At 44.2% G+C, this 26706-nt stretch overlaps 1 protein-coding gene across 19 annotated transcripts in view; it reads right to left on the bottom strand.

Annotated features, from left to right (window-relative positions):
- NFASC (neurofascin) overlaps positions 1-26706 on the bottom strand; it is a 269129-nt gene that overhangs the window by 134210 nt on the left and 108213 nt on the right. For all 19 annotated transcript variants that reach the window (XM_068269594.1, XM_068269595.1, XM_068269606.1 and 16 more), the window contains exon 2: positions 10514-10548. The gene's annotated coding sequence lies outside the window, so the exon portion shown is untranslated. The remainder of the gene's footprint in view (positions 1-10513; positions 10549-26706) is intronic.

Consider the following 26706-nt stretch of genomic DNA (forward strand, 5'->3'; position numbering starts at 1 on the left):
GGAATAAATGTAATCAGGAGTAGAGACAATGATAGGACCCAGTCCTCCAGTTCACAATAAAGGAACCAGAAATATAAACATATTACTGCACTGGGATGTGTATTGTGACAGTTCCACCCAATGCCTTCTACCATGCTAGGATGGTGAACTTCTAGAAAGACTAAATGTAACAATTAAATCAAAGGATTGTAATCAAAAACAGAAGGCAGAGAATGGGCACCATCTGCAATGCACAGTTTTTATTGAAGTGTTCCAACTTGCATCAGTACAGAAATGGATGTGCTTGTGATGGTCTGGTTATGTAATCATACTAGCATCTGCAAAGTTAACTGACATGGCAGTGCAGGTGGGTTGTGGGCACTGATCCAACCTGCAATGGCCGTTTTGCATCACAAAAGATGCTTGGTTATGCTGTGGTCTGACACAAGTGAGAGGTTTAGCCGCCCAGCATAAGATGGGACAAAGCCCCGCCTCTTCTGGCGGCCGCGTTGCTCCAGTGATTGAAGCTCTCAGTGAAAACGCTGGGGCTAGAGTGGAGGAGAAAAAAGGGAAGGGGGGTGGAGAACTGTAAGCAAGCCATCTCCGGATTGTGTACAGCATCATGTGAACTGCATGCAAACATACAGTATGTTACAGTAGCATTCTGCAATAGCAGGCAACCATAGTAATACATACGGCCTATGACACTTCGGATCTCTCCCCCTTACACTCCAGCAACCTAACTATTGAAGAAACACATTAGCGATGCAAATAACTATTATTTGAAACAGTGAACAGTATGAGTTCACAGATTTACCTACTTAAAAGTAACAGTAAACAAAGGAGGGGGGAGGCAGTAGGAACCAAGTTGAGTTAGAATAGGGACTGCTGGGGGCACACTGAGCCTGACTATCCCATCCTCTCCGGGGCTCAAAGATTCCCCCTCTCTTTTGTAAGGGGGTATTATTAGACCTATGGTGGAAATTGTAGTAACAGAAGTCCTCTGCGTTGTACTTAATCAGCTTCATTACCACACCTTGTCAACATTAATTCAACATTGTGGAAATAATGAGCTAACCAAATTATAGAAACTCAAATAGTCAATGTCTTTATTGAGTGGACACTGCCCTGGAGCTGGGTTGCGCACATGTCCCATGTAGAGAGGGGTGGGGGTGGGGGAAGAAAACCCCTGAATCCATACAGAGGTCGGGACAATCATTGTATTTATTATTTTCCGGATCAAAGAGTTCACTTCCTAACTTGCGTCAGAGAGTGAAAAAATGCAATCACTCTGCAAAAGTGCTTAGAAAAGGACTTTAGCCTCCCTGGCGTTCTGATTCTGCGCAGCCGCACGGCCGCGTATGTTTTTTTAAACCTATTTAAGCCTAGCGCTAGCTACATGATACCCCCCCCCCCGTCACAGACGGTTGCGGGGCCACCGACGCGTCCTGGAACCGCCCGTGAAGAAAAAGCGATCGCGCTCGATTCTCTGCATCGAGTGCGATTCAGATCAATAGAATCTGGATTGGTTGTGTAGGGGCTACCTGTAGCAACCTGGAGTTTCCCTTTCTCCCAGCTGTCACGGAACAGCCGGGAGGAACGTAGGAGAATCTGGAAGATTCGCCGTCGGTTTCTCCGATTTCTTGGTCAGATCTGCTGGTCATTGCAGCGAACACAACTGACATTCCTGGCTTTTTTAAAATACAAGTTTTCTCCTCTGCCCCTAATTTAGGTGCAGGATGTCTTTTGATGTGTTAATTAGCCGGGGCCAGGCCTGTGTCCAGGAGGATGTTTATTCTCAATTACCTCCATTTGGTGAGCCTTTCATAACAGGGAGAGCAAGGAAGCTAATCCCAGCAGGGGGCTATTCAAAACCTTCTTTCACTCCAGACTATCCGGCACCGATCACGGGCCATCTGAATGCATATGAGGTATTGTTTCTTGTCGATTTTATGGCAACCTATGGCAACCATACATCGCACAGCTATGAAATTCATATAGTCTTGCTCGGTAAAATCTGGCCATTGTGCTGATATGAAATTCATTGTGATAGCCCGTCCGGTTATTGAGGTATGACCCTTCTCAAGAACTGGGTCTGCTGCACTAGCCATGTCTGATGTCATATTAATCTGTATTTTCTCACAAGTATGAATCTGTTATCCACCTGAATATGACGTGTATCGTTTGAGAGTTACGGCAGTTTGTAAGTTTAAAACCTAAAATCTCTCAGAGGAAATGAACTGTCATTGGTTGGTAATTCAGAGGGGCTGGCATTGCCACACCCCCAAACCAGCTTCATCAAAAGCATATGCGAGGGGCTCTTCCCTAAGTCCTCTACATTCCATCTGTATGAGATCTGTCTACTGCCAGCCAGAGGACACATGGTTGGCGGCCATCTTGCTGAACTTTTAATTTTGCTCTGAAACAAAGAACTTTGCGGAACTTGAAACTATTTTACCAAGGACTTTATGATTCTTCCCACAAAAAGGACATCTTTCCAGGAACTTAGTATGTTTTCTTCCTTTCTCTTATTTTTCACACTGGCTATTACTGTTTTAATAATTGTTGATTTTAATAATTGTCTGTATATATTAAATATTTATATTGCCGTGAATAAAAGACTTTATCAAAGTCATTCACTGTCCGCTACCCTGCTTTTCAGCCATACACAGAAACTGATCCCAGGTCTCTGGAGAGACGCTACTACTATTGTTGATATCTAGACAGAATAGAGTGTGTTTAACCGTTTTTTATTCGCAGGACTAGTCAGTCAGTCGGGTCCACTGGCCCATACCAGTGGTGGTGGCAGTTATACCCTGAAATCGTGTGTAAGTTGTAATTACCGTACCTCACAGGCTCCCCTCTGGTTTGTCTGCAGCCAATTCCCAACGGTTCCTACGCATTGACTGCGACCAGAGTTTGCACGATCCGTGCGCTGGCACCGTTTGGAAGGCATTTCGCGTTCCGACCACTAGGGCTCCTGTGACAGTGTTTGGCAGTGGTTGGGATCTGTGTTGTGCTGAAAGTATCTAAGATAGCGCTAGCGCTATCAAGAAACGAACTAATTCGTTGGTGTAGCTGGAAGGCAATATATTTTTTATATATACAGAGAGACTGTGTAGCCAGTACCCCTCCCCAAAAGTTTTATTTTATTTGGTGTGGAAATGTCCGGGAACTACAAGAAAATGTGCCTGGCAGACCTGCAAAATCTTTGCCAAGAGAGAGGCATTGATGTTGGCCGCAAGAAACACCAGGACCTGGTAACGGACTTGTTTCAATGGGATACCCAGCAACTGCGGGAGCTGGGAGGGTCCGCGGAAGTGGATACCAGCCCATCTGACTCAAATCGAGGGGAACCAGAGACTGAGAATCCTGACCGTACAGAGGTTGTGCATCCTGAGGGCCCTGCATTAACGGCTACGCCGGAGACTGTCAGTCTGGTCCCCAATCTCAGAGTTTCTGAAAGTACTCGCCCGGAACTGGCCAGTACTGGACTGTCCATGGGTGCTGACCCGGTAATGCAGCAGGCATTATGACAGCTGATGGAGACTGACCTGGACAAGTACCTGCAGTACATGGCGGAGCTAAAGCGAGAGGAACGCCAATCTGCAGAACGTCACGCGGAGAGGGATGCCGCTGAGCGAGAACGGGAGCGCCAACGACAGCATGAGCTAAACATGGCAAAAGTGCAACAGGCCAGCCGGAGTTCTTCGCCCAGCCTCCCTGCTGAAGGAGCTGCATCACCCGTAAGTGCAAATTTTAAATTTGCTAATATTGAAAAAAACACAGAAATTGACTTGTTTTTGCGCTCTTTTGAAAAAGCGTGCCATCAGTATCGTCTGTACCAAGACCAGTGGGCCAGACATCTGACACCTTTGCTGCACTACAAAGCGCTTGATGCTTTTGCAGAGTTACCTGCGGAAAAGTATAATGATTATGCTGCTATAAAGGACGCTATCATTACTAAATACCAGCTGACGCCAGAAGCCTATTGCAGAAAGTTCAGGGCCTGGCAGAAAAAGTCTACTGATTCGTACCGAGATGTGGTCAGCAGCTTCCTCACCACACTCCGCCAGTGGACTCTAGGCCTCACCAAAGGGTCTTATGGTGTCCTGGAGGACTTGATAGTCCTAGAACAATTTCTGAACATTTGCCCTGCTGATGTACGCCAGTTTGTGCTGGAGCGCAAGCCTGCGTCAGCAACTGTCGCTGCAGACCTCGCTGAGACCTTTGCAACTACCCGGGTGTCTGATACACGCAGAACTGTCCCATCCAGCTGGAGAGGAGGTCAGCCCAATACCCCGGCAGACTCTCCTGCCCCTGTGAGCCGTCAGCCACAGATGCCACCCAGCGCAGCTGCTGCACCCAGGCCTGCAGCCCCTGGAGAGGTCACCTGTCACTACTGCCGCCAGCCCGGACACATGAAATTCGACTGTCCGGAGAGGAGACAGACACCACCAGCACCTGCAGCACCTGTATCCCCTGTACCTAACCCACAGCAGAGGCAACCCGCCAGCGAACCACAGCCTGGACCATCAGATTTTGTTCTGTTTGCCCGCGGAAAGGAAATCCGCGACCGAACCGACCAGCAGCAACTTGTTAGAGTGAACGGCAAAGTTGTCACCGGATTCCGAGACACTGGCGCTGACATCACGTTAGTTCACTCCCACCTTGTGCCAAAGGAGAGCATCAGCTCCAGCCGATCCCTTGCCCTTACTGGAGTAGAGGGCACCCTTTTACACCTAGCCCACGCGAGAGTGAAGATCGACTGGGGGGTGGGAGTCCAAGAAAGGGTTGTTGGGGTTGTGAAGGATCTCCCAGTCCCTGTGTTGCTGGGGACTGATTTGGGCAAGCTTGTGTCCTACTACGAATCTGCCACGACCGCCTTTGTCGCTCACGGACGGAGACGGACTCTCCACCCACCACCAGGTACTTTATACACTTGGGGGAGCACCAGGGGGAGGTGGGTTGAATGTGCCCAGTTCAAGGGTACCAGGTTCAATAGTGCCTGCTTCAAAGGCACCTGAGTTTGATGTACGAACTGTCTGTCGTGATGATGTAACTGTACCTGTGTTTAATGTACCAACTGTCTGTAATGGAAACGTGTCTATGCCTGTCACTGTCATTGATACATGCAACGATGATGTGAGTAATGCCAGTCTGTGCCATTCTGAAGGTATACCTGTGCTATCAGTACCGCACCGCTGTACTGCTCAGAACCTGAGCTCAGAACAGGTGGAGGGGGTTCCGGCCTCCTCCCCCTCCTCTGACCATAGGGATGAGACCTTTCAGCCGCTGGCCACGTGTGACATGAGCCAGTTGGCTGAAACTGAAAGCTTATTCACAGCAGCACTACAAAGGGACCCAAGCCTGGAGGTGCCCAGGCAGCAAGCCTCTGAGCCCCTCGCAGACGGGGCCGCTTTCAAGGTGTACTGGGAAGGTGGGAGACTTTACAGCGAGTCTGTACAGCCCCCTACAGGTAAGCCGCAGGCGAATACCAAATGGCTTGTGGTCCCGAGTGCGTTCAGGGGACATGTGCTGAAATCCACACATGATAATTCCCTGACAGGACACTCTGGTGTTCCCAAGACACTTGCCTGTATTCGGAAAAAGTTTTATTGACCAAGGATGAACAGCGATGTAGCAAACTACTGCAAAGCATGTGCCGTCTGTCAGGAGCTGGGAAGGTCCAGGGATTCCCGCGGCGTTCCCTTAGGTCCACAGCCACTTAGCAGGGAAAACCTGCGTGGGCTGGCTGTTGACTTAACCAACCTACTGCCCGTTGACAGCAGTCCTGGCAGACACCACATCCGACCGCAGTGGCGCAAATGCCCTGTCTAGAACGGTCCATGTCGGGTCAAGCCTGAGGGTAGCGGACCGCGACCTGTCCAGGGGAACCGAGCCACAGGCTCCAATGGGTTTTCCCGCCCTACTGGCAACCCGAGACCCGTCAGCCAGGTTAGCGGCGCCGCCACACATCTTGCGGATGTGTGCCTAAGCCGCCGACAAGAGGAAGGGCTGTCACGGACGGTTGCGGGGCCGCCGACGCGTCCTGGAACCGCCTGTGAAGAAAAAGTGATCGCGCTCGATTCTCTGCATCGATTGCGATTCAGATCAATAGAATCTGGATTGGTTGTGTAGGGGCTACCTGTAGCAACCTGGAGTTTCCCTTTCTCCCAGCTGTCACGGAACAGCCGGGAGGAATGTAGGCGAATCTGGAAGATTCGCCGTCAGTTTCTCCGATTTCTTGGTCAGATCTGCTGGTCATTGCAGCGAACACAACTGACATTCCTGGCTTTTTTAAAATACAAGTTTTCTCCTCTGCCCCTAATTTAGGTGCAGTATGTCTTTTGATGTGTTAATTAGCCGGGGCCAGGCCTGTGTCCAGGAGGATGTTTATTCTTAATTACCTCCATTTGGTAAGCCTTTCATAACAGGGAGAGCAAGGAAGCTAATCCCAGCAGGGGGCTATTCAAAACCTGCTTTCACTCCAGACTATCCGGCACCGATCACGGGCTATCTGAATGCATATGAGGTATGGTTTCTTGTCGATTCTATGGCAACCATACATCACACAGCTATGAAATTCATATAGTCTTACTCATTGTGATAGCCCGTCCGGTTATTGAGGTATGACCCTTCTCAAGAACTGGGTCCGCTGCACTAGCCATGTCTGATGTCATATTGATCTGTATTTTCTGACCAGTATGAATCTGTTATCCACCTGAATATGACGTGTATCGTTTGTGAGTTACGGCAGTTTGTAAGTTTAAAACCTAAAATCTCTCAGAGGAAATGAACTGTCATTGGTTGGTAATTCAGAGGGGCCGGCATTGCCACACCCCCAAACCAGCTTCATCAAAAGCATATGCGAGGGGCTCTTCCCTAAGTCCTCCACATTCCATCTGTATGAGATCTGTCTGCTGCCAGCCAGAGGACACATGGTTGGCGGCCATCTTGCTGAACTTTTAATTTTGCTCTGAAACAAAGAACTCTGCGGAACTTGAAACTATTTTACCAAGGACTTAATGATTCTTCCCACAAAAAGGACATCTTTCCAGGAACTAAGTATTTTTTCTCCCTTTCTCTTATTTTTCACACTGGCTATTACTGTTTTAATAATTGTTGATTTTAATAATTGTCTGTATATATTAATTATTTATATTGCCGTGAATAAAAGACTTTATCAAAGTCATTCACTGTCCGCTACCCTGCTTTTCAGACATATACAGAAACTGATCCCAGGTCTCTGGAGAGACGCTACTGCTATTGTTGATATCTAGACAGAATAGAGTGTGTTTAACCGTTTTTTATTCGCAGGACTAGTCAGTCAGTCGGGTCCACTGGCCCATACCAGTGGTGGTGGCAGTTATACCCTGAAATCATGTGTAAGTTGTAATTACCGTACCTCACAGGCTCCCCTCTGGTTTGTCTGCAGCCAATTCCCAACGGTTCCTACGCATTGACTGCGACCAGAGTTTGCACGATCCGTGCGCTGGCACCGTTTGGAAGGCATTTCGCGTTCCGACCACTAGGGCTCCTGTGACACCCCCTCCCTGCCGATTCCCACCCACCCTTTCCGATCGCCACCGGGGATCATGCCCATCAGGAAATACCATTCTGAACAGATTTCCTTCAGGGCTTTCTTCATCGCCATGGCGACGAACGGGATGACGTCATCGATGTTGTGACGTCATAGGGAGTCCCGATCCACCCCTCAGTGCTGCCTGGCACTGATTGGCCGGGCTGCGCACAGGGCCTTGGGGGGGCCCTATTACACGGCGGGTAGCGGCGGGTAGCGGAGAAACACGCAGCTAGCAAAGTGCTAGCTGCGTGTTTTAAAAAAAATATTCAAATCGGCCCACCAGGGACTGAATGGTGCCCTTCGGCGTCACTGGACGAGCTTAGTTTGTCCAAAACGCTAGGGAGGTTAAAAAACAAAACGCAGTGCCCACCCGAGTGCTGGGAGGAGAAAAAAAAATCTCCCACAAAATTGAAAATCGATGGCCTCAGGGATTTCGATTTTAGATGTTAACGAGGCCAAATAGTGTATTTTTTCAGAGACAGAGTTACACAGGAATTATAGGTCAAGTATACATGATAACTCAATTTTGTTGTGCAGGCTTAATGGGCCCATTGCTTCTGTTTTTGGAATTATACATGTTTCCCTTTTTAATAGCATTGTCTCCCTATCTCCTCCCCATCTGAGGATTTCCACTCTTTTCAAAACCAGCAAAAGTAATATGGCTACCTCTGGCCGCATGCATTTCTCCCATATGATTGATAAAACGGGTTCGGCCTTTCCTTGACTTGATGGAATGTATATGTTTCTGGACCTTTACATACATAGGTCTAGTTGTTTTCCCTATGTAGTAACGTCCACAAGGACAAAAGAGTACATACATCAAATAAAAGCTCTGACAGGAAATCAAGCCCCTAACCAAGAATGTTTTCGCCACTGCGTTTATACACCTAAAAGTGGCTACACACGATACAATTAAATGATCCGATTTTACGGCAATTCAATAAATATGATCGGATCTCCCGAAAAAATCAGAAGCTTTTTTTTTTAATCGACTAAAAAATCCGATCGGTTTACAGGTTTTGTTTTGGTTTTTTTAATCGATCTGGAATGCTGGAAATTTTTCTTCAATCTTTCTAAAGATTGTATTGTGTGTGTTACATTGTCAATTTATACACACCCTAGCAATTTTCTCACAGTTTCCAATCATTGTCACTAATCTCAGAAGTGAACTGTATATAGACTGTACTGCAATTCAAATAATTCATAAATTCAGCAAACTGCTGGGCTGCCCCAACCACACCACCTGGACGTCGTTCACATATCTTGACCATTGTTTGACATACCCCCGATACAGATTCAGATTGGAGTAAACGGCAAACTACTCTGGTGCCATCAAAAAGAGATTTGCATAGGAGCACACCACCACGTCCCCATGGCCATCCCTGCCACCTGGTGGTACCAGCGTCCGGCAAACAGGAATGCATTATTTGTTAAAACAAAATTAAGACATTCGCACAGGTGATCAAAGTATTCCACATCAACTTTTTAACGAGGATATTGTCTAATTGGAAAAAACATTCAATGTTCAAAAAAGTACAAAAATTACATTGCGAATAATATAATCCATCCACCAATATCGATGTGGCAAATCAGGCCCACCCAGGACTTGCAATAATATAAAACTGTATATATTTTTTAAGGTGACAATGCCGGCTTGTTTCGTGTTGATGAACCCTTCTTCATGCCTCATAATTATAATGTACTGTATATCTGGTACACAATTCCATAGAACACAATGAGCAAAATACATCTGGACAATATAAAGCCAGGCAAAACACCCTTGAAGATAAATGTCAGACTGATCAGCAGAAACAAAGCATGGCTGGAGAGAGGAGTGAATCTCCTAACCAATTCGATCAGATTGGTGGGATCGATCCGAAAATCGGATCGATTTCATTAATCTGATCAAATTGGTTAGATTTGGTCCATTGATTAGTGGTCAAAAACGATAATTTCCAATCGTTCATACGTAGAATCATTTGTAAATGATCATTCAGCAAATTGTATCATTAGTGACCCCCATAAACCTCCTTAACCCAATTTTAGTAACAGTGTGATTCTACGTAAAAAACACAGATGTCATTATATATAAATTAACAATAACAAGAAGCAGCCTGAAATGTTGTGCAAGATGATTATGTTTATTATGTTATATATGTATTGTGAATTATAGAGCCAATATGTGTTTGTATTTTTTTACATTAATGGTACATATTTGTTGAGTAGATACACTTTTTAAGGTGCACCCGACCCAAGTACCAATCCACACATTTTTGGTCTGATATACAACAAGAAGCAGCACTGTCACCATCAGTGATGCCCTTGCTAAACCATGCTTAGTGGCCTATGCAGCAATCCATGCCCAGCTCAAAGTCTTATCTGCGTTTCATTGCTTGGAGTGCCCTCTCTTCACTCAAAGCCACTTGCCTATTAACTTATACATGTTTACATTTATCACACTAACAGGAGCTAAATGTACTCATGGACATAAGACTGTCATATGCAGGTGGTAGACTTTCAAGCTTTTAAGTCCAGTCTACCATCTACAGATGTCTTCAAATGTGTTTTCATAAAAGGTCTTGAGCCTAAAGGTCTTGTTTCAACAAATGCTGGAAAAGGAGAATCTCCACTAATGGCAAAGTGACAATGCTATAGATATTATAATGTTTCAGGCAAACAGCCATTTCTCAAGTGCCAACACATAATGCTACAGTATTTGCCTCATTGCTATGAATGGGATAAAGGCATGGTAGGTTCCTTTCATTTCTTTTGATTCTCTACTAAGCTTGGAGGACTCTACAACAAAACATACTGCAAAAAGACAATTTTTGCTTTGTATACAGCATACTCTATATGTATAGGTGAAACATCTCATGCTCATGTTACAATAAAATAAATTGATTCTGAAATGTTCTACATAGTTGCTACAGAAAACAATCAGCTTCTTACCGCTGGCAGTCTTCTTTTTACATCCCAACGTCAATCTGCAAAAGAACACAATCCATGTTCAGAACATGCAAAGGCAACATCATTTTCTAACAGTTATACAAACAATTTAATCTCTAATTCAAACAACCCTTAAAAAGAACTTAGCTATCATTTTTAAAACGATTTTTATAGATAGCGAATATATTGTTAGTTCTTATTGCTTACTAGAAGACCTAAGCCTGTTTAAAAACGGGCTCTAGGCCACTCTCACAACCCCCCTCCACTCCCGCAACTGCCGGCCGCATGTCAGCGCGTCCCCGCTGTGCGCGTGCACCACGCCCTCTACGCACGCACACGTCTGCCCATGCGCAAGTCTGCCTCGCCCCGTCCACCTCCCATCCCGAAAGCTGTCCGTGCTGCACATGCGCAGTAGGAAAAAGCATTATATAGGATATTAAGTTCATTGCAACTCAAAACCAATTTTTGTACTAACACATTTTATCATTCAAAAAACTTTTTGCATTGCATGGTTGCACTATTTTCTGTAAAAGAAAGAAATCCTGCAAGATTCTCCAAATGTTGACGGGCTCTGCTGAAACCAGGGGCATAGGAACTGTGGCTGCTATATGGCCTGGGTGCAATGTACTGACCCTGGACTCATACCTGAGAGATACACAACAATTTTTGGAGGTTATATCTAGGTTCACTGACCTAGGTGATGAGGCGTTATTGGTCACAATGGACATGAACAGTCTGTATACATCAATTCCCCATGATGGTGGATTGGAAGCAATAGAACACTATCTGCAGATCAGTACAGATTTTGATAGGGAACAAAGATACTTTCTGATGAAGTTGCTGGATATTCTTTTGAGGCACAATTATTTTCTTTTTGGTGAAAATTTTTACATGCAGCGCAGAGGTACGGCGATGGGCTCGAATGCGGCCCCATCCTATGCTAATTTATTTATGGGCCTCTACGAGGATGCTTTTGTTTATTCAAATCCATCTTTTTGTAAACGTTTTGTTGTGGCATCATTATATAGGTTACATTTTTTCCTTGTGGGTGGGGCCACATTCGAGCCTTGAGACCTTTGTGGAACAGCTCCACAGGGCATGCCCTGAGATCAGATTAACCATTGAGAGTAATGATAGAAGGGTTAGCTTCCTAGACGCATGGGTGGAGAAACAGGACGGCTGCTTGATTACAGATCTGTATGCGAAACCAACTGACAAAAACTCGATCTTACATTATACTAGTTTCCACGTTCCACATGTGATTAACAACATGCCAAAGGGACAATTTAAAAGAGTACAGAGAATAGTCAGTGATGCCGTGAAGAAAAATCAGAGATTGGAAGAGATGAAGTACAAATTCATGGCTTGAGGTTATCCCTTAGGTTGTTTGGCCAATAAGAATAGGAGAGGTGCAGGTGCTAGGAAGTACTTTGGTAAATACAATATATGCAGTAGGAGTAACTTCACTAATAGGATCCCATGTGTAACTACCTACAATGTACTCTCGGAAAAAATAGAAAAAGTGGTGAATAACCATTGGCCCATACTGAGGGAGGGTTTGCCTCAGGTACGGGAGTTTCACGAACGTCCAATGATATCATACAAAAGGGCCCCTTCCCTAAAAGATTTGATAGTGAAGGGTGATGTACGAACAGAGAAAAAACAAAAAACAATCAGGAATGGAACTTATCCATGCCTGAACTGTCATGTGTGCACCTACATAGCCAAGGGGGGAAATTTTTACCCATCCCAGCAGGGGCACAACATTTAAAATTAGAGGTCACTTTACATGTGACTCTAAATATGTTATATATTTGTTGAAGTGCCCCTGCGGGATTGGGTATGTGGGCAAAACCACCCAAGCGTTGAGAGACATGATTGCCCCATTAGGAACAAAAATCATGAATTAGCAGTGTCTATTCATTTTACTACTTTTAAACACGGGTTGTCACAACTAAGAGTACAGGTGCCTGAGGGGGTCCCATTACCTAGAAGGGGAGGAGATAGACATAAGCAGCTATTAAAGAGAGAGAACTATTGGATAAAGAAATTGGAGACCTTAGAGCCCAAGGGTTTGAATCGAGATTATGACATAACTAACATTATGACTTAAGAGGAGAAATGTGTTATGTGGAACTGATTGTAATACTTAGGTTAACTGCAGTTTGTTATTCAACCAGTAGGTGGTTTAACCTTGGATTGTTTTGATACATATAGCAGTGTGATGGCTATTTGATCATCTAGTGTGTGAGTGGTGATGTCTGGGCCCTTCTTTAAATCGCTGACAGCTAAAATTACATTAATAGGATATTCTTTTATATAATTCTTGCCTTGGTGTAAGCGGAATTTTGTCCGCAGTCTTTGTCTAGTTTGCGAACGGTGTCGCCCGCTATTGGATTGGCTAACGGCGGTTTGATGGGCGGGGATATCTGTACTCGCATTTCCGCTCTGCCTAAGTGCAGAGCGAGAAGTCCTGATGCGGGCGCTGTAGCTCCTCTTGTGATTGGTCGCCGGCAGCTGGGAGGCATAGAGGAGTCGAGCAGATGCTGTTGGCTGTACAGTGATTGGATGACCCCGCACTAACAAAAATGGCACAATGAAGGACGGGACTCTGGCGATACAAAGATGCTATTGAGTAAGTCTAAGCGCATGATGATTTAATGGCTCTGAATGCTCCCATGCCAACAAAGTTTTTGAAGTAATGTAATTTTATGGTATATGTTTGAAAATATGGATATGTTTACAACTGTTCGTAGGATTGCGGTATGATGAAGCCCATTGGCTGCTTCATGTGATGAATATGTATATTTGCAAATAGAGAAGGTACACAGTTCTCCATCAGGTCCTCCTTTGAGCTTTAAATAACAGGTTTTTGATGTAGATAGATGAGTGTGTTCCGAGACTATCTGAAGAAAGAACTCTGTTCAGAAACGCTGTGCGTCATAGTGACCCAGCACACACTTTTTTATGCTTGTCCTGGATTTTAAAGAGCTTAAATAAAATACATTTTAGACGGTGCGGATCCTAACAGTTTATTTGATACTACTCCCTGAGGACTCCAGGGTTGATCACTGCGCGTCGAGACCTATTGGTGCAGTCACAACTATAAAAATACACGGTCATAAATTAGCTGGCATGCCTGTGAAACCTTCTTGATGTTGTAATTAAGGCATCCAATGACTTTTATTGCCCAACAATGTATCTCCTTTTTAATGTCCAGTTTATATAAGCTGTATTCTAAGTTTTGTCAGTATACAGGAATCAGTCTGATAAAGGCTTCATAGCCGAAAGCTTAGGGCCCTTTCACACCAGAGGGATTTTTCGGCGTTTTAACGCCACGGCCGAAGTTGGCGTTTTGCTAGGTAAAAGAAAGTCCATAGACTTTCATTTTACCTTTCACATCTAACTCGGCGTTTTGGAGCATTGCGTTTCAACGCTCCCAGGAGCTTTTTCAGGGCTGTTTACAGCCGAAGTTGGCTGTTGGCGTTTCAATGATAGTCAATGGAAAACGCCAACTTCAGCGTTTTCAAAGCCTTTTCAAAGCGTTTTACAGCTATCTTGTTCACTTATTTTTATAGAAGAAAAAAAAAAGGACGTTTTCATATGGGCTGTAAAACTCTTTCAAAACGCTTTGAAAACGCTTTGAAAACGCTATGTATTGGCGTTAAGCAAAAGGCTGACTTTCAGCCTTTTCTACCGCAGCCTCTAGTGTGAAAGAGCCCTTACTGCTTTTCTTCTAAGGTAAGCAACAAATGTTATTACCCTGATTCAAAACTTCTTACAATGTTAAGGAATTGTTAATATATGCCACTAGAGACCCCTTAATGAAGGCTGCTACAAAGATTGCTATGATTCGAAGCTTTGCTTTGCGTCCCCTCCTACAGACATCAATTTCTGAGTGGATATTCTTGAGACGTTCTGCTCCTTTTATTCAAACCTGTTTCTAGGCAAAGGCTCAACCATAGCCCCTGCAACTAGGGGGGAAGGGGCTCACCTCTTGTCCCCCATTCATTAGGCAGAGCAGCAAAGGGAGCAGTATACCATACCTGCTTCGCTAGCTTAGATCTGCTCTTCATTTTCTTCACAACACCACCTGCTTCTTCAGCCTTATAGCTTTGTAACAAAGTTAGTTAACCCTTTACACACTCACATGCTAATGTCCACACAAATGTTTTCACAGAAATCAAACATCCAGGAACCACTGCTATCCCTACAGCTAAGTTAAAAGCCGGGGTCTTGATACAAAAGAATACATTATTTTGCATCAACAGCTGTAGGGATAGCAGTGGTTCCTGGATGATTGATTTCTGTGAAAGCATTTGTATTTGTGTAGGTTTAACTGACTTTGCCATTTTGATGGGCACACTCCTTTAGCACCTTCCTAACGTATGTAAATGCCCTAAGTTGAGGTGATGTGCCTGAATTCATGTGTTTTTCTCTTACAGCTTTGTAAGATTTCTGTCCCATGTGCTCTGTCACATGACATGCAAAAACACTTAGGATGGGAGCCGTAGAGACATATGTGGCTGAACATCGGTTGGTTTTGTGAGGAGAGGACTTTTAAACCAGCACTAGAAGCAGGTAACGTACTAATACATGGGGGACAAAGGGTACCTAATACTGGTGTGTGTGTGTGTGTGTGTGTGTGTGTGTGTGTGTGTGTGCGTGCCTGCGTGCGTGCGTGCGCGTGCATGCGTCTGTGTTAGTTATACAAATGGAAGCAAAGACTTCCTAAAGGTGCCCATAACCGGTACAATAAAACACTTTATTTTCCCATTTACTCAACCAAAACAATTGAATCAAATGAAAGGCAGAAAGAGTTTTTTATTCTGATGAAGAAAAACAAATGAATATTCCATTTTATAGGTAAAAATCAGACATGTTGGAAAAATCTTTCTATGCAATCTAATGGATTAATCGAACAAAATTAACTAATGGAAAAATAATTGAAAAAAATGGTAGCATATATGGGCACCATAATACTGATATCTTGCAGTGAGGGGGTTGGGCAAGGGTTACATAATGTTAATATCTGGTGGGGGCACAAAGGCTACATAATACCAATAACTGGGAAGCCCAAGACTACTTTATACTGGCAATGTGGGCTGTGGGTGGACCCATTCCAAAGTTTGCTGAGGGTCTCCGTGATTTCTAGCTTCTAGGTGTGAGGTTTTAGAGGTAAACAAAGGCCACAGCTTCAGTGCTCACGCTGACCAATCACAGATAACTGCAAGTTTGTAGTGCTGTATGTGTACACCTGGCGGAAATTTACCTCACATCCAATGCTGGGCATACACGGCTCGGTTTTCCCACTCGATTCTCCCGCCCAATTCCGTAGGCGATTCTTTTACCTTCCGCTCATTATTCTTATCTTTTTCCGTTGTCCTCAATTGAGCGCGGAAACGATCGGGCAGGAGATCGGACATGTCGGAAATTATCGATCGAGCCATCTAAATGGCTCAGAATAGAGCCGTATATTCCCAGCATAAGTTACACAGGCACCAAATGAGGGTAAATCCTTTCTATGGTAGATAGACATCAAAAAAATCAGATATTTTGAAAGTGGTGTTTGGAAGAAGTGAACCCTCTGCCAGGGTAATATTACTGTCTGAGTCGTTGCTTTATAAAACATGAGGCAAATACTTCCCACCCGACAAACCAACAGTAATAAAGCCTGACACCTTATAAACCTTCTCAACTTAATTCCAGAAGTAGAAGAAACTATGCTCGGTTTTATCAATTAGGATGGTATGTTTACTTTCACTGCCCTTTGACAAGACAAGAGCTCAGTTCAGCCTTCAGGAACACATCTCTAGATCCCAGCACTGGTCCGAAATAAAAATGTGACAAAAAGTCATCTTTCTGTTCTGGCATTCCTAAGTTCAGTGTTATTTCTGAATTACAGAAAAAGCTACACTCATTCTGTACAGAGCACCGCATTCCTTCGTCCTACACACAAATGCTTAACCTCTTTCTCTGTGTCTCAATGAATCACGTCCACGTTTAATCTCATTTATATCTGTGTACTCATTAAATACTGCTTGCATGACAGCAGGACTGTACACAGGCCCTTTGATTTTTGTCTTCTAACAATAACATTTGTTTATTTAGCCTCTAAAGCTTTTAAACGGTGTTTAGGCTGTATGTGCCCTGAAGAGTTCTTCAGATAGCTGGAACACACCAGGCCCAGCGGCTTGCAGGGGATCAGCAGGCAGACCTGTTAATATGCAGATGAGAACAGAACATCGCTGTCTTCCTTCAGGCAGCTTAGCCTCATCCATATGGATTTTTGGATGCAGAGTGGGAGTAAATGGACTAGGCTGCATCTGAGCTTTATTAGTTCTTACCATTCTGCTATTAAAATGCATGTGTTTTTTAATGTAGACGTAACCCTGCCTTAACATTTACTATAATCTGCATCTTTACATGAGAAATTATAGAGCCGTGATGGTTTCCTAAGGGCGATGATTAATCAGCTGTTCTCTGAACGCATGCACCTGCCACTGATACATCAAAATAGGCTCTGTCCCCTCGCGGATTCTCCCGACCTACCAAGGGACCTGATAAAACGTTATCTTTGTTACAAGAAGTGCTGGTCTGCCAGAAGAAGCAGGAGAAAATGACCCTAAATTATACTCACAAAGCAAATCCTTGGCTACATGAAAATAGTGATGCATCAGTGCAATGGCAGCGTGAAGACACATGCCTCACAGATTAGGCTTTCCTACATGATTGTGTTATGTTTGCTGTACAAAGTAGATGCATAAACAAGCAACCATTAGCATCTAATATGGGTCAATCAGACGAGGACTTTAAAATATTTATAGAGCGGAGTCATACTCCTTTGTCACAAAGCCGTTGTTATTTACATGCCTCTCCTTCAATCCAAAGGACAAAGCTGCCATTTCACATTCTATTTTTACAATAGAGCTTTTCTTCCCTGCCACACAGTTAACCCTTTTCCTACCTTGAAAGAAAGATGCACTCAGGCTTCTAGTTCAAAGGAATCCTTGATTGAGAGGAACATGGAGGCTGCCATTTTCCTTTGAAAAAAATGTCAAGTTGCTCCGCTACCTTGCTGAATTTTTGGTGGTTTATCAATCCACCTTTACTAACTTCAGAGTCACACACCTGGAACAAGCATGCACCCAGGAAATAAGACAGAAATTAGACAACCTGTTCTGGGTACGTGTCCCAGGTCTGCAGCTCAGAAAGGGTTAAAGGAAAAGGCGAAGCACTGCAAAAGACTGCATCCTGCATTCTTATTTTCTTATTTTCAAGCAGATTTCCCGGGGTGTGTGTGTGTATATATATATATATATATATATATATATATATATATATATATATACACATATATACACTGAAAAAGTATTCGGCTCCCTTGAAGTTTTCCACATTTTGTCATATTACTGCCACAAACATGAATCAATTTTATTGGAATTCCACATGAAAGACCAACACAAAGTGGTGTACACATGAGAAGTGAAACGAAAATCATACATGATTCCAAACATTATTTACAAATAAATAACTGCAAAGTGGTGTGTGCATAATTATTCGGCCCCCTTTGATCTGAGTGCAGTCAGTTGCCTATAGACATCGCCTGATGAATGCTAATGACTAAATAGAATGCACCTGTGTGTAATCTAATGTCAGTACAAATACAGCTGCTCTGTGAGGGCCTCAGAGGTTGTCTAAGAGAATATTGGGAGCAACAACACCGTGAAGTCCAAAGAACACACAGGACAGGTCAGGGATCAAGTTATTGAGAAATGTAAAGCAGGCTTAGGCTACAAAAAGATTTCCAAAGCCTTGAACATCCCACGGAGCACTGTTCAAGCGATCATTCAGAAATAGAAGAAGGAGTATGGCACAACTGTAAACCTACCAAGACAAGGCCATCCACCTAAACTCACAGGCCGAACAAGGAGAGCGCTGATCAGAAATGCAGTCAAGAGGCCCATGGTGACTCTGGACGAGCTGCAGAGATCTAAAGCTCAGGTGGGAGACTCTGTCCATAGGACAACTATTAGTCATGCACTGTACAAAGTTGGCCTTTATGGAAGAGTGGCAAGAAGAAAGGCATTGTTACCAGAAAGCATAAGAAGTCCCGTTTGCAGTTTGCCACAAGCCATGTGGGGGACACAGCAACCATGTGGAAGAAGGTGCTCTGGTCAGATTAGACCAAAATGGAAATTTTTGGCCAAAATGCAAAATGCTATGTGTAGCGGAAAACTAACACTGCACATCACTCTGAACACACCATCCCCACTGTCAAATATGGTGGTGGCAGCATCATGCTCTGGGATAGGGAAGCTGGTCAGAGTTTATGGGAAGATGGATGGAGCCAAATACAGGGCAAACTTGGAAGAAAACCTCTTGGAGACTGCAAAAGACTTGAGACTGGAGCGGAGGTTCACCTTCCAGCAGGACAATGACCCTAAACATAAAGCCAGGGCAACAATGGAATGGTTTAAAACAAAACATATCCATGTGTTAGAATGGCCCAGTCAAAGTCCAGATCTAAATCCATTCGAGAATCTGTGGCAAGATCAGAAAACTGCTGTTCACAAACGCTGTCCATCTAATCTCACTGATCTGGAGCTGTTTTGCAAAGAAGAATGGGCAAGGATTTCACTCTCTAGATGTGCAAAGCTGGTAGAGACATACCCTGAAAGACTGGCAGCTGTAATTGCAGCAAAAGGTGGTTCTACAAAGTATTGACTCAGGGGGCCGAATAATTACGCACACCCCACTTTGCAGTTATTTATTTGTAAAAAATGTTTGGAATCATGTATGATTTTCGATCCACTTCTCACATGTACACCACCTTGTATTGGTCTTTCACGTGGAATTCCAATAAAATTGATGCATGTTTGTGGCAGTAATGTGACAAAATGTGGAAAACTTCAAGGGGGCAGAATACTTTTGCAAGCCACTGTATATATATATATATATATATATATATATATATATATATATATATATATATATATATATATATACTGTATGTGTGTATATACTGTATGTGTGTATATACAGTGTATATATATATATATATATATATATATATTCAGTCTTTACTCGTTACTTTTTCCTCCCATACTAAATATTACTTTATTATTTTATCTATTTATGTAGCGCCAATATCTTCCTTAGCTCTATACAGAGTACAAAACAGACAATAGCAAGAAGCATAAAAAATAAGTAGTTCAATGCACATAACAATCAGAACATCCAGCAACACTAACATAGTTCATGTGTGGTCTAAAACAACAGCAATACTAATGCATGTTCATTTGATCGCTAAAGCACAGCAGGAACAAGAAACAGGATAGTGGGGTAGAGATACTAAGGGCCATATGCAATTCACTTTTTTACCTGGGTTTTCTCCTAGGAGATAATTTTTTAACGTCTTTTTGAAATAGATTTTCAGCATTGTGTAATTGAAAAAGTACCAAAAAGTAGGCAAAAAAGTACTATCTAAATTATTTTTTAAAAAAACAAAAGTTTGCTTTCCTAAAACAGAAAGAATTTGTGATAATTCAGGTTGGAGTGAGCTTGAGATGTCTCCCGGAGCAACACTGCTGAATATATGCAAATTAAAATTATTTTTAGTATTTTCTTGCTTGCTGGTGGCTTAAAAGGCATGTTATTGAAAAGTTTAACCACTTCCCGACCGCCGTATATACAATTGGCGGCCGGGAAGTGCACCCCGCAAGGACCGCCGTATAGACAAATGGCGGCGGTCCTTGTAGGGGCATGGGCGGAGCGATCGCGTCATCCGTGACACGATCCTCCGCCTGGCGCCGCTCACCCGCCGCAACATCCCGCCGGCCATACGGAAGCGCCGGCGGGATGTTAACCCGACGATCGCCGCATACAAAGTGTATAATACACTTTGTAATGTTTACAAAGTGTATTATACAGGCTGCCTCCTGCCCTGGTGGTCCCAGTGTCCGAGGGACCACCAGGGCAGGCTGCAGCCACCCTAGTCTGCACCAAGCACACTGATTTCCCCCCCCCCTGCCCCAGATCGCCCACAGCACCCATCAGACCCCCTCCTGCCCACCCCCCAGACCCCTGTTTGCACCCAATCACCCCCCTAATCACACATCAATAACTCCCTGTCACTATCTGTCAACGCTATTTTTTTTCCCCCTACCCTGCCCCCCGCTCCCTCCTGATCACCCCCCCACCCCTCAAATTCTCCCCAGACCCCCCCCCCCCCCATGTACTGTATGCATCTATCCCCCCTGATCACCTGTCAATCACCTGTCAATCACCTGTCAATCACCCGTCAATCACCCCCTGTCACTGCCACCCATCAATCAGCCCCTAACCTGCCCCTTGCGGGCAATCTGATCACCCCCCCACACCAATAGATCGCCCGCAGATCCGACATCAGATCACCTCCCAAATCCATTGTTTTCATCTATTCTCTCCTCTAAACACCCACTAATTACCCATCAATCACCCATCAATCACCCCCTATCACCACCTGTCACTTTTACCTATCAGATCAGACCCTAATCTGCCCCTTGCGGGAACCCAATCACCCGCCCACACGCTCAGATTGCCCTCTGACCCCCCCTTATCAATTCACCAGTGCATTAATTACATCTGTTCTTCCCTGTAATAACCCACTGATCACCTGTCAATCACCTGCCAATCACCTATCACCCATCAATCACCCCCTGTCACTGCCACCCATCAATCAGCCCCTAACCTGCCCCTTGCGGGCAATCTGATCACCCACCCACACCATTAGATCGCCCGCAAACCCGCCGTCAGATTACCTCCCAAATCCATTGTTTACATCTATTCTCTCCTCTAAACACCCACTAATTACCCATCAATCACCCATCAATCACCCCCTATCACCACCTGTCACTGTTACCTATCAGATCAGACCCTAATCTGCCCCTTGCGGGCACTCAATCACCCGCCCACACGCTCAGATTGCCCTCAGACCCCCCCCCCTTATCAATTCGCCAGTGCATTAATTACATCTGTCCTTCCCTGTAATAACCCACTGATCACCTGTCAATCACCTGCCAATCACCTATCACCCATCAATCACCCCCTGTCACTGCCACCCAACAATCAGCCCCTAACCTGCCCCTTGCGGGCAATCTGATCACCCACCCACACCAATAGATCGCCCGCAGATCCGACATCAGATCACCACCCAAGCGCAGCGTTTACATCTATTCTCTCCTCTAAACACCCACTAATTACCCATCAATCACCCCCTATCACCACCTGTCACTGTTACCCATCAGATCAGACCCTAATCTGCCCCTTTGCGGGCACCCAATCACCCGCCTACACGCTCAGATTGCCCTCAGACCCCCCCTTATCAATTCGCCAGGGCATTATTTACATCTGTCCTTCCCTGTAATAACCCACTGATCACCTGTCAATCACCTGTCAATCACCCATCAATCACCCCCTGTCACTGCCACCCATCAATCACCCCCTGTCACTGCCACCCATCAATCAGCCCCTAACCTGCCCCTTGCGGGCAAACTGATCACCCACCCACACCAATAGATCGCCCGCAGATCCAACATCAGATCACCACCCAAGCGCAGTGTTTCCATCTATTCTCTCCTCTAAACACCCACTAATTACCCATCAATCACTCAGATTGCCCTCAGACCCCCCCTTATCAATTCACCAGTGCAATATTTACATCTGTTCTCCCCTGTAATAACCCACTGATTACCTGTCAATCACCTATCAATCACCCATCAATCACCCCCTGTCACTGCCACCCATCAATCACCCCCTGTCACTGCCACCCATCAATCACCCGCTGTCACTGCCACCCATCAATCAGCCCCTAACCTGCCCCTTGCGGGCAATCTGATCACCCACCCACACCAATAGATCGCCCGCAGATCCGACGTCCGATCACCTCCCAAGTGCAGTGTTTACATCTGTTCTCTACCCTAAACACCCACTAATTTCCCATCAATCACCCCCTGCCACTGCTACCTATCAGATTAGACCCCTATCTGCCCCTAGGGCACTCAATCACCCGCCCACACCCTCAGAATGCCCTCAGACCCCAGCCCTGATCACCTCGCCAGTGCATTGCTTGCATCTATTCCCCCCTCTAATCACACCTTGAGACACCCATCAATCATCTCCTGTCACCCCCTAGCACACCTACCCATCAGATCAGGCCCTAATTTGCCCCGTGTGGGCTCCTGATCACTCGGCCAAACCCTCAGATCCCCCTCAGACCCCCTTCCGATCACCTCCCCAGTGCATTGATTGCATCTATTTTCCCCTCTAACCACCCCCTGAGACACCCTTTAATCACCTCCTGTCACCCCCCTAGCACTCCTATCCATCAGATCAGGCCCAATACAACCTGTCATCTAAAAGGCCACCCTGCTTATGACCGGTTCCACAAAATTTGCCCCCTCATAGACCACCTGTCATCAAAATTTGCAGATGCTTATACTTCTGAACAGTCATTTTGAGACATTTGGTTTCCAGACTACTCACGGTTTTGGGCCCGTAAAATGCCAGGGCGGTATAGGAACCCCACAAGTGACCCCATTTTAGAAAAAAAGACACCCCAAGGTATTCTGTTAGGTGTATGACGAGTTCATAGAAGATTTTATTTTTTGCCAAAAGTTAGCGGAAATTGATTTTTATTGTTTTTTTTTCACAAAGTGTCATTTTTCACTAACTTGTGACAAAAAATAAAATCTTCTATGAACTCGCCATACACCTAACGGAATACCTTGGGGTGTCTTCTTTCTAAAATGGGGTCACTTGTGGGGTTCCTATACTGCCCTGGCATTTTAGGGGCCCTAAACGGCGAGGAGTAGTCTAGAAAACAAATGCCTCAAAATGACCCGTGAATAGGACGTTGGGCCCCTTAGCGCACCTAGGCTGAAAAAAAGTGTCACACATGTGGTACCGCCGTACTCAGGAAAAGTAGTATAATGTGTTTTGGGGTGTATTTTTACACATACCCATGCTGGATGGGAGAAATTTCTATGTAAATGGACAATTGTGTGTAAAAAAATCAAACAATTGTCATTTACAGAGATATTTCTCCCACTTAGCATGGGTATGTGTAAAAATACACCCCAAAACGCATTATACTACTTCTCCTGGGTACGGCGGTACCACATGTGTGGCACTTTTTTACACCCTAAGTACGCTAAGGGGCCCAAAGTCCAATGAGTACCTTTAGGATTTCACAGGTCATTTTGCGACATTTGGTTTCAAGACTACTCCTCACGGTTTAGGGCCCCTAAAATGCCAGGGCAGTATAGAAACCCCACAAATGACCCCATTCTAGAAAGAAGACACCCAAAGGTATTCCGTACGGAGTATGGTGAGTTCATAGAAGATTTTAGTTTTTGTCACAAGTTAGCGGAAAATGACACTTTGTGAAAAAAACAATTAAAATCAATTTCCGCTAACTTGTGACAAAAAAATAAAAACTTCTATGAACTCACCATACTCCTAACGGAATACCTTGGGGTGTCTTCTTTCTAAAATGGGGTCATTAGTGGGGTTCCTATACTGCCCTGGCATTTTAGGGGCCCTAAACCGTGAGGAGTAGTCTTGAAACAAAAATGACCTGTGAAATCCTAAAGGTACTCATTGGACTTTGGGCCACTTAGTGCAGTTAGGGTGCAAAAAAGTGCCACACATGTGGTATCGCCGTACTCGGGAGAAGTAGTATAATGTGTTTTGGGGTGTATTTTTACACATACCCATGCTGGGTGGGAGAAATACCTCTGTAAATGACAATCTTTTGATTTTTTTACACACAATTGTCCATTTACAGAGGTATTTCTCCCACCCAGCATGGGTATGTGTAAAATACACCCCAAAACACATTGTACTACTTCTCCCGAGTACGGCGATACCACATGTGTGGCACTTTTTTGCACCCTAACTGCGCTAAAGGGTCCAAAGTCCAATGAGTACCTTTAGGATTTCACAGGTCATTTTGAGAAATTTCGTTTCAAGACTACTCCTCACGGTTTAGGGCCCCTAAAATGCCAGGGCAGTATAGGAACCCCACAAATGACCCCATTTTAGAAAGAAGACACCCCAAGGTATTCCGTTAGTAGTATAGCGAGTTCATAGAAGATTTTATTTTTTGTCACAAGTTAGCGGAAATTGATTTTAATTGTGTTTTTTGTGACAAAAAATAAAATCTTCTATGAACTCACCATACTCCTAACGGAATACCTTGGGGTGTCTTCTTTCTAAAATGGGGTCATTTGTGGGGTTCCTATACTGCCCTGGCATTTTAGGGGCCCTAAACCGTATTTTTACACATACCCATGCTGAGTGGGAGAAAGATCTTTGTAAATGGACAATTGTGTGTAAAAAACATTAAAAAATTGTCATTTACAGAGATATTTCTCCCACCCAGCATGGGTATGTGTAAATATACACCCCAAAACACATTATACTACTTCTCCTGAGTATGACAATACCACATGTGTGGCACTTTTTTGCAGCCTAACTGCGCTAAGGGGTCCAAAGTCCAATGAGCACCTTTAGGCTTTACAGGGGTGCTTACAATTTAGCACCCCCCAAAATGTCAGGACAGCAAACACACCCCACAAATGACCCATTTTGGAAAGTAGACCCTTCAAGGTATTCAGAGAGGGGCATGGTGAGTCCGTGGCAGATTTCATTTTTTTTTGTCGCAAGTTAGAAGAAATGGAAACTTTTTTTTTTTTTTTTGTCACAAAGTGTTATTTTCTGCTTACTTGTGACAAAAAATAATATCTTCTATGAACTCATTATGCCTCTCAGTGAATACTTTGGGATGTCTTCTTTCCAAAATGGGGTCATTTGGGGGGTATTTATACTATCCTGGAATTCTAGCCCCTCCTGAAACATGACAGGGGGTCAGAAAAGTCATAGATGCTTGAAAATGGGAAAATTCACTTTTTGCACCATAGTTTGTAAACGCTATAACTTTTACCCAAACCAATAAATATACACTGAATGGGTTTTTTTTATCCAAAACATGTTTGTCCACATTTTTTGCGCTGCATGTATACAGAAATTTTACTTTATTTGAAAAATGTCAGCACAGAAAGTTAAAAAAATCATTTTTTGTCAAAATTCATGAATATAATAAAGAGTAAAAATCGCAGGAGCAATCAAATAGCACCAAAAGAAAGCTTTATTAGTGACAAGAAAAGGAGCAAAAATTCATTTAGGTGGTAGGTTGTATGAGCGAGCAATAAACCGTGAAAGCTGCAGTGGTCTGAATGGAAAAAAAGTGGCCTGTCCTTAAGGGGTAGAAAGCCCTAGGTCCTCAAGTGGTTAAAAATATGACATAGGAGAAAACTCAGGTGAAAAAGTTAATTGCATATGGGCCTAGGTATGAAGGGGCACTGAGCCTCAACTTCTGCCTATGACAAATTATGAACTTGTCTGAAAAGGTGTGTTATAAAGGTGCATTTGAAGGTTTTCAGACTTGAAGCATAACAGAAAAGCTGTGAGAGAGAGTTCCAAAGGAGAAATGACATTTGTAAGAAGTCCTGGATGCGAGAGTTAGGGACGACAGGAGGGTTTCATGGGAGGAGAAAAGGTTTCGGTTGGGATAGTATCTAGAGATTAGTGAGGAAATATATTCAGGTGACAACTTATGTAGAGCGTTGTATGATTGGGTTAGGAATTTGAACTGGATGTTTTGTGTAACTGGCAGCCAATGGAGGAACTGGAAGAGAGGGGAAGCATCAGAAGAGCAGCAGGATATATGGAAATGATGGGCAGCAGTGCTACGTATACTATATATATTAAAAGATACTGAGAAATAAGTTGCACTCTGGTGGTGAGCTCCATTAAAGGAGAATAATACAGCTGTATCAGTGCTTCCTGGTGGGTCCTGTCAGGGTACTAGGTCTTGATAGGAAGGCTGCACTTGGGAAAAGAGGGTAAGTAGCAACCATGTAACCACTCTTACTGCTCATACAAGTATTTCCCTGCATGTTTTAATACAGAGTATTAAACCTTGTACACTACAGTAAACCCCATGACAGGAATTTAAAAAAGACTGCAATTTTGACTGAATAGAAACATCTACCAAGCATACGACTATAAAGGCTGGCTTGACAAAATTCCTTCTAAGTTTTCATAACATCATGCTGATCCTTTGTCTTTCTGAATCACTGGCCCAGATGTCC

The sequence above is a fragment of the Hyperolius riggenbachi genome, chromosome 2, assembly GCF_040937935.1.
Source record: "Hyperolius riggenbachi isolate aHypRig1 chromosome 2, aHypRig1.pri, whole genome shotgun sequence".
NCBI lineage: Eukaryota > Metazoa > Chordata > Amphibia > Anura > Hyperoliidae > Hyperolius > Hyperolius riggenbachi.